General features: G+C 34.4%; 1 protein-coding gene and 1 long non-coding RNA gene across 3 annotated transcripts in view; both read left to right on the top strand.

The window, feature by feature from the left end:
- Positions 1 to 9,763, top strand: part of LOC133868425 (F-box/FBD/LRR-repeat protein At1g51370-like) — a 69,047-nt gene that overhangs the window by 26,394 nt on the left and 32,890 nt on the right. The gene's annotated exons all lie outside the window — the stretch shown is intronic.
- Positions 1,017 to 5,712, top strand: LOC133868437 (uncharacterized). Its single transcript, XR_009900335.1, has 4 exons — positions 1,017 to 1,145; positions 1,276 to 1,343; positions 4,602 to 4,637; positions 5,484 to 5,712. It is a non-coding gene; the product is annotated as an uncharacterized LOC133868437 (long non-coding RNA).

Here is a 9,763-nt window from a genome sequence, read left to right as displayed (position 1 = left end):
ACAATACCCATTATGGGCAAGTCAATGGCTATAACCTACAATCTTCAAAGCTAAGTATAATTGTTTAAGTTGAAAAAAGGGACGGAGACCTTGACAATTGACAATTGACAAGATATTGTTTGGGTAGCAAATTTAGCTGAGTAAATTGGAGTAAATTTTTGACACCATATGCGAATTTAAAATAAATTTAACACGAAATTAATAAGTTTAGATAAAAAAAATTTGACCTATTTAATTTAATTAAATAAGTCTAATTAAAATTTGCTTACATAATTTTATACTTATCCCTGAGCCACCCCTCAAACCCAATCTCTCGGAACACAAATAGAAAAGTATATAATTTTATACTTTTTCAATTATTTTTATATTTTTATCTAAGAAAATATAAAAATAAGGAAAAACTTTACTTAACCCTCTTGAACTTTTATCACATTTGTCATTTCATTTCTAAATTTCAAAAACTTTTAATTTAGTGTATCCATCTTTTCAATTCCACTATTCCGTTAAGATTTTCTGTTAAATCCTGTCAAAATTTCTAGAATACTCATTTTTTTTTAAATTATAATTTTTTTTTTCAAAGATTCGGACGTGAGTATTTTTATAAATTTCGTTAAATCCTGATCAACTTCTAAATTCTTACAATTTTTTTTTTCATAAAAAAATGATGGTTCTTTATAAATTTTGACATTCGTCAATTAAGACTTAACAGAAAATCTTAATGAATGGGTGGAATTGAAAATAATTGAAAGATAAATATACTAAATTGAAAGTTTTTTAATTTTAAGAAGTTGTAAATGTGACGAAAGTTCAAGAGTGAAGTGAATTTTTTATTTTACGAATGCTATTTGTTGAAGAAGACAATTTGTGTTTGGTTACAGTCCCTTCTCCATTCTTGTCCATAGCACGAATATTTTTTACCCACTCTTTTTCCCAAGTCATTCTAACCTAGTGATTCACTCTTCTCCACTCTTCACACTTCATAGCACGTTGTCGCCTCTTCCTCTCCCTCTCCACTACTCTTCTCTTCTCTTCTTCTTGCTTCTTCTCTTTTTCTGAATCTCCGATCGACGCCCACGCCCACGCCCACTCGCCCAGTGCCACGCCCACGCCGACGACGCCCAGTGCCCACGTGAAAGTTTCTCTCGGTCTGTTTGCAGATTTGTTTGAGATTTTCGTAGAGGAAATATTTGCAGATTTCGATTAGTATTTTGAAAATTTTGTGAGTGGGTTTTATGTGATTTTACTTTAACATTGTCTCTTTGTGTTTTTCTTTAGCAGCGCAGCTACGTTTCATTGGACAACTAGCCTAGTTCGTCTACCACATTTGCTGCAAGTATTTTCTGGTCATTTCTATATCTAAATTGTCAACTTATTGTATCGAGATTTTTGAGAATCCCTTGTTTTGGGTTATAATTTGCTGTAATCTTTTTTGTTTGTTTCTTCTTTTTTTCTGCAAATGATTCACAAAATTTAGATCATTTGTTTTTCTTCGATACTGTTTGAATCATATATGGTATAATAAAGGTTGAATCCGCACCAATATTAGTTGGAATTAATTCCTCAAAAAGGAAAAACGACACCCATTCATACTTGTCCATAGCACGAATATTTTTTACCCACTCTTTTTCCCAAGTCATTCCAGATAACTCCCCCGTTTATACTACTCCACCCTTTTTACCATCATGTGCTTGTCCTTTGTGACCCTTCCTCACTCCATTAGGTCTTTGAACAGCATGTACTAGTTTAGTGGCTCTAAGCCAAGGATGAAGAGCACGTCGGATGGACAAACAACAACTTTGGTCGCTAGGAGAATTCATAGCGGTGCTAGAATAAGCGGTTTCGGGAAGAGGAGGGTTGTGGATAGTGATCTGCAAGCGGTAGCTGTCGGTGACCCTCCATTTGAAGCAAGGGTCGTTGGTGTACATGTTCCGGCAGAACTGGTTGCTTCCGACGACAATCTGCCTGAAGAAGTGGATTATGCCGAGGATTCTCTGTTGGCCGAAGAAGTTGGCCCGATTGAGGGAGCTGGCGATGATTTGCGTGCAGCAGAAACTATTTGGCCAATTCGGACAATGCCAGAGACGATGTTGTTGCTGAAAGTTCTGCTCTTCCCATGGAATCAGTTTCAGCGGCATTGAGTTCCTCCGATTGGGAAAATTTTAAAGGCACATCCACTGATGACATTAATGGAGTTGGAGTTGGAGTAGGATTTGAAGGATGCTCGAAAGATTTGTTATGCAAGGTCTCTTCATGTGGAAGAAAAAGATTTTATTGTTTCGTATTGCCTATTGCAAATCTGCAGTATGAAGTGATAGGAGAGACAAAGATGGAGGAGAACTCTGATGCGGAGATAAAGTATAACACCTCAAAAAAATTTAGCATTTCTATATGAGAACCCAAAGAAAATTGTTATAATATTAAGTAGTAATATAAAAGATTAAAAGGGTTTTTGTTTAATAATTAGGTGTTTTATAAGATTTCTGTATTACTGAATAGGTTTAAAAAAAAAAAAAAAAAAAAAAAAAAAAAAAAAAAACTGTGTCAAAGAAACTACATGTGGCCTAAACGTGTCTCAAATTCTCTCTTCTCTTTGACACCTTTTGAACATGCATTATTGTTTTAGACACGTACACCCTCCTCTCTTTTCTTTCACTCCTCTTTTCTTCTTCCTCCTTTTCTTTCACTCGACGGAAACAAGAGTGAGAGGAGAGACAGAGATCTTTTGAGAGATGAGATTGAGAGGGAGGCAAAGAGAGCGATCGAGAGAGAGATCGGGAGAGTGAGAGATGAAACCGAGAGAGAGGGAGAGCTGGAGACCCGGAGAGAGATCCAGTGGCGATCGACGCCGGTAGAGACCGAATGAGAGGAAGATCGGACCCGATCTTCCGGTGGATGTCGCCGGTGAGGCAAAGGGACCCGATTTCCGGCAAGCCCGTGACCCGTAGCCGCCAGACCCGAGAGAGAGAACCCGAGCGGTTCATGAACCCGTGAGGACCCGATCCTCCATGGGTCACCGGAGGCGCGATTCCGGCGATTCCAGTGGCGATTCCGGTGAACCCGTAACCCAAGGACCCGAGGAAGAGAACCGAAGGTGACCCGATTCAGGAAGACCCGAGAACCCGCGAGACCCAACCCGATCCTTCATCCGGTGATTTTTTTTCCCCGGCAGAATCAATGGCGAATTTCGGTGGATTTGCTAAGAAAATCCTCGGGGTAATTTCTTGAAAACCCGTTTGATTATTTTGGGTAAAGATTATGGTTGATAATTAGGTTTGGTTGGATGATGGTTAATGATTTTTGGGGGGTTCTCTATTGATTGGTTAAAAATTCGGTATTGATAAGTGATGGGGTATTTTTTTGTAGTTGATCAGTTGTGTGGGTATTTTTCCTATTTGGCTGAATTTGGGTTCTTTGAGGTTGCTGTGATGATGGGTTATTTGGGGTTTTGATTTCCGAGATTGATTTTGTTGGGTTTTGTGGTGTTTGGCTAGCAAACCGAATGGGTATAATGAATTACTATTTAAATTTTGAGGTTTGGACTATGGGTTAATCTATGGAGTTCGGTTTGAGGAATGGGTGTCTTGATTTCTATGCATGACCGAATAAACATAGTGAATGGAGGCTGAAACTGTTGAGTTTGGCGTTTTTTTTTTTTTCAGTGTTAATCCTTGGATTTAATTCGTATGGTTAAAACTTGGAGTTTGATCTTGTGTTTTGCTATTTTTGGACATAGAATTAATTATGTGTGTGAGGAATGGGTTAATCTATGGAGTTCGGTTTGAGGAATGGGTGTCTTGATTTCTATGCATGACCGAATAAACATAGTGAATGGAGGCTGAAACTGTTGAGTTTGGCGTTTTTTTTTTTCAGTGTTAATCCTTGGATTTAATTCGTATGGTTAAAACTTGGAGTTTGATCTTGTGTTTTGCTATTTTTGGACATAGAATTAATTATGTGTGTGATGTTCTCTGTTGGTGAAGGTTTTGGATGGCTGAGCCGTGTGTGTGTGTGTGTGGGTGTAGGTGTGACCGCCACAGTGATATGAGGGGTAGGGTTTCCTTATTGGATCGGTGTGATTGATAGTACGTGTTAGAGGAATCCTATGTTTTGGGGTTATTATGATATAATATGTTTTAGATTATGTTAAACCCTATAGTTTGGTTAATGTGATTATGTGGAAGTGGTAATTGGTAATTGATTTTATGGTTGGGAATTTAATGAGTTCGGTTTAATATTGGTTGGTTTGGGTTACAGAGTTCTGGACTATGGATTTGATGATTTAAGAAAGTTCATTTTTGGGGATTTCTGTGAATAGGCCGAATGATTTCTTGCTTCTTTTATGTTGAAATTACTGATTATTGAGGATTTAGTTCACTAAGGTAGTGGCGTTGGTTAAATTATTCTAAATTTCAAGAGAAGTCATAAATTAATGATTTCAGATATCTGTGGTAAATTTGAGTAGAGATTTTATATTAATAGGAAGTATTTGAAGAATTATGATTACATGCTATGTAGGATATTTATATAGGATACCCTTAATTTAAGTTTTAGGCTTCAAATTTCAGAATGTTCTTCTAAGATTTATCTTTCAATTTATTTAGGTAGAAGTTCGACCTCGAAGTTGATGGCAAATCCAGGTAAGGGGACACAACTTTAAAACTCGGCGAAATTTTTAAATAAAATCTTTTCAAGAGTAAAACGTCGAGAATTTTCAAAGGACTCTTTCACTTTAATATTACTTGTTATTTTTTTTTCTTCAATTATAATGATTCTTTTATGAAATGTAATTGAACCTCCTTATGATTATATGGTAGCTCTCAAGAATGAAATAATGAATATGTTACCTGTGAATTCCATGGATGAATGAAGCTAATAATTATATGTTACATGTGCACCATATGAATGAAGAGGATGATGTAATTATGATTTTCAAAAATGATACATGTGCACCATGAGAATGAGGATGATGATGACTCTCAAAAAATATGTGTTACATGTGCACTATATGAACAAGATGATGAAATTATGTTGAATATTTGTTTTATGTGCATCACACAAAGTTTTGTCCCACGGTACCATAATGCTGTGATCCGGATCTTATGATGATGATGATGATGGGTAGCGGGGCAACCACACCAAAAGTGTGGGGCTATCGGCCGGGGGGTTCTCACCTAGGGAGCTTCCTAACCCGGCAGCTCTCCCCTGTGACGACAGGATGAGCCATGGATCCTTCGGGATCGGTCCTTTGGACGAGCCCAACGTGCACCGCTCATGGTAAAAATGCGGAAGTGGTCCAGTGGTAGACAAAACTTACAAACTATGAATGATGATTGCATATGCATATTTATTATTGATGCTGATGTTTCTATATGTGAACTCTGAAAATTCTAAGTTTCTAAACTAAACTTTTTATACCACCTTGTACTATGTTGTGTTACTTACTGAGTTATCAAACTCACCCCTTGCCCCTTCAACCTTTTCAGGATGTAATAATCAGAGTCACCTTCTGGTAATGGTATAGACCTGGCTAAGAGCAATAGATGGTATCTTGGGGAACTGATGTAACCTTTGTAATGTATAATATGTTTCCCTATTGGAAATTTATGACTTTGTGAAAAGCTACTCTTTTATAGATATATATAAAATAGATGGATAAAATCTATAACTATTAGAGGTATGCTTTATGTAAATTATTTTTTATTATTTTTTATTTTTTTTAGGCTCAAGTTTGTGTTTCCCTTATTTACCAAAATGGGGGCGTGACATAAAGATCTTGGTGGAGGATGAGTTGACAGCTTCTAACTAGTATGTGCCCTACTTTTGTTGAATAATGTGCTTGATGATATTTTGGTCTTTTAGATTTTATATTGGATATTGGTTTGTCAATAATTGTCATTTGTTTAAATGGTTATCTGAATTGTTTTATCCTATTGTACTTTTATTTTAAAAGAAAGTGAGATGTTGATCATGACAACACCAAGATAATTAGTAATTTAATTTGATCAGATGTACTGTTGTTGTTGGGTGTGTTTGTTTCTCTTGTTAAAATACATTGATTCATTTTCTTCTTCTTCCTCTTCAATTCAATGTTTGGTATGATTGTTTTGATCTACTGATAAGAATATGCAGAGAGAATTAAGTACTTGCCTTGAACCTAAAATTTGTTTGGTTTTTCTGATTTTTAAGCTTTTTGTGGGTGGTTTATTTTACTAAAGTTATGAGTGCTGCTGATCAAAATCACTTTGGATAGTAGAATGAGACGTTGTCTTTCCAGTTTGCAAATAGAATGAATTTTACTTAGTTGATAGAAGTTGGCTGAATCAAAAAATGTGTCTGTTGATGGGGAGTTGGTTGAGCTGGCAACCCTTGGACATTTTCTATTATGTTCATTTATGGGTTTGGGAAGATCTGATTACTAGTGGACGTAATATGTTGCATGTTAATGTTAATGGGCGCATTACTTGCTTTGGGGGCGTTTAATGATGATTTACCAAAGCTGTAGTCTCATTTTGGATAGGGGATCATGGTCCTATCTAAGTCTAACATGAATTTTTTTTTTTTTTGGATAAGGAATTCTTCTCAAATATTGTCCTTGAAAATGTCAGCCTTGGAACTTCAGTTTTGTTGGATCCCATAATGCTAGAAATCATATTTTTTTATTAATGCTATTTAGTCGACTGTTATATGTTTGCCATATTATTTGATAATATAACATTCAAAATTAAGCCATTGGATCATCATTTATAAAAACAAAAAAAAAAAAAAAAAAAATGAAGGGGTAATTTTCATATCACGTCATCTCAATGGTTGCGACGTTGATCGATTGATTCAATTTGCAATCGATATGCAAGTTCAAAAGCTTGACATCAACCTGTTAGAGCACTAGCAGCAGATTTTATATAGATCTAATGGTACATTTATAAGTAATGCTAGAAATCATATTTTTTGATTAATACTATTTAGTCGACTGTTATATGGCTGCCATATAATTTGATAATATAACATTCAAAATTAAGCCATTGGATCATCATTTATAAAAACAAAAACAAAAAAAATGAAGGGGTAATTTTCATATCACGTCATCTCAATGGTTGTGACGTTGATTGATTGATTCAATTTGCAATTGATATGCAAGTTCAAAAGCTTGACATCAACCTGTTAGAGCACTAGCAGCAGATTTTATATAGATCTAATGATACATTTATAAAGTAATGCTAGAAATCATATTTTTTTATTAATGCTATTTAGTTGACTGTTATATGGTTGTCATATAATTTGATAACATCACATTCAAAAGTAAGCCATTGGATCATCATTTATAAAAACAAAAATAAAAAAAAAATGAAGGGGTAATTTTCATATCACATCATCTCAATGGTTGCTACGTTGATCGATTGATTCAATTTGCAATTGATATGCAAGTTCAAAAGCTTGACATCAACCTGTTAGAGCACTAGCAGTAGATTTTATATAGATCTAATGGTACATTTAAAAAGTAATGCTAGAAATCATATTTTTTTATTAATGCTATTTGGTCAACTGTTATATGGTAGCCATATAATTTGATAATATAATGCTTCCCAATACGTTGGGAAGCACTGTTGCTTCCCAAGGGTAATTATCTAAAATAGGGTAACTGTTGTGGCTTGATTTTTTTGTGACTTTTTTCAAAGCTTTCCTATTTTAAGGAATAGGACTACTTATAGGGCATCTGCTACTAGTGCTCTTAGACAATCATTTGTCAAACTTGTATCATGAGCTCTATAAATTTCCATATTGGGTATTTGCTCAAGCAAGGAAACAATCAAAGATAAAACATTTGTCTTTGAATTTTTGTGGCCCGAGTATTTTAGCAAATTTCAATGGCTTGAACTCCCTTTCATCCCTCTCATTGAAAAAAAACAAATTTAAATCAAGTTTAAATCAATACAATATTCATATACAATATATCAATTTCAAGTGAAATGGAGACAATCTGTACCCATAAAATCACCAATTTCAATTACATAAGTAACATAAGTTTCAACAAATTGAAAATTAAAATCAATCTTGATAGAATCGAAAAATAAAGAGAAAATAAAAATAAAAAATAAAAAACCGATGAGGAAAAAGAGAATAAGACAAATAAAGCATATTAACAAGACACTTAGAGAAGCAAAAGGACCAAAAAAGTGATAAGGTGTTTGGAAATTATTATTTGTAATCAACTAAATAGACTAATTAACTAGCAATTACTATATGATATCAAATAGAGCATCTGCATTTAAGTTGGAGATTATTATCATCTGAGCAAATCAGGAACTTGATTATATTCCGATGGCTTCTAAAATATTGAAGGAAGCCATAATTAATTACCTTCTAATGCTTTTTGCAAAGTTGACTTTGGTGCATGCAAACCATGTATATGATGAATATTCCATATATACCTGATATTGCAACTGCTAAGAGTTGAATATACCAACTTTTTTAGTTTTTATTTTTTAAATTTTTCTTTCAAGGAGTACTATAAATAGTATGCAACGTTAACACCTCAAAATAGATAGAGGAAATATGGCTGAAGGCAACAAAGTTGGTGCAATATATCTTCTCATTTTGTGTAGTAAGCTCCTACTCCTATATATATATATTCAATTTCTGTGATCTCAATTTATCTTTTCTTTTGTTAGTTTAGCTTGTACTTTTTTTTTTGTTGATTTTTTCTTTTTTTTTGTATGATAATCTAGTTCCATAGATGGCATAACAATGATAAGATGTATCTCATTCACTAAGTGCAAACTTTTGCATGTAAAAAATTCTAAGAAAATGTTTGACATCCTCTAGTTTTTATTACAATTTCTTACAAACTAACGTAGTAATCCGTGCGGCACTCTCATGTCAGCCATAATCAAATTTAATCATTTTGTGGCTGACGTGATCATAAGCGTCACGTGAACTTACAAACTTACTTTCTCAAATGTTGTATTGTGTTGATGATTTTGATGAGCAGGTACAATTCCACTAAGCATGAATCCAGCAACTGTGAGGGCAATAGTATGCCCTAATGTATGCATGGACTATGCAGGGTATATGACCTGCCCATCTTCGGGTAGTAGGCAACTCAATCCGCCTTGCAATTGCTGCTATGCTCCAAAAGGTTGCACCATTTACCATGCTTCTGGAACTCCAATTTGTACTGCCACTAGGGCTTGAATAGTTGAAGGGATCGGTGGACATGATCTGATGTTAAACATGTTTTGTTGGAAGTCATGTTTGGTTTGCAACATAAAGTTATCTGTGAGTTGTTACAGAGACGCAAAGATCATTGTACTGTCGTATTATCTTTTTGTATTTGTTTTGCCTATATGAACCAACCTTTAGCGGTTTGTATTTAGCTTGTTCAATAAAGTTTTAGCCTTTTGTGCTTTATGTGTGCACTCATGTTAATTCAATGTGTTTTCTTTTGTCTTTTTCATTTATTTTTATTTTTTTCTGATTTTTTTTTGCTGTCTCAATTTCTGTAACATTTTCTCTAAAACCTGGCTCAAGAATGTATGAGCACATTCAGTTAAGGCGAGGCCTAACATGTGATTTTTTTTTTTTAATGAATAAATAAATCAATTTCATTCAAACTAAACCAAAATACAAACTTAGACAAGGATACAAAATAACCATATATAGAAACACAAAACTCCAAAACAAAACCGAAAAATACATCAGCACATTAAAATTTGGGGAAAGTACACTTTACCCCCCTTATATATCCACCTATTGGCAATTTGATGCC

Source organism: Alnus glutinosa, chromosome 5, assembly GCF_958979055.1.
Source record: "Alnus glutinosa chromosome 5, dhAlnGlut1.1, whole genome shotgun sequence".
NCBI classification, from domain to species: domain Eukaryota; kingdom Viridiplantae; phylum Streptophyta; class Magnoliopsida; order Fagales; family Betulaceae; genus Alnus; species Alnus glutinosa.
Note: the sequence above shows the minus strand (reverse complement) of the source record. Positions and strands in the feature narration are given on the sequence as shown.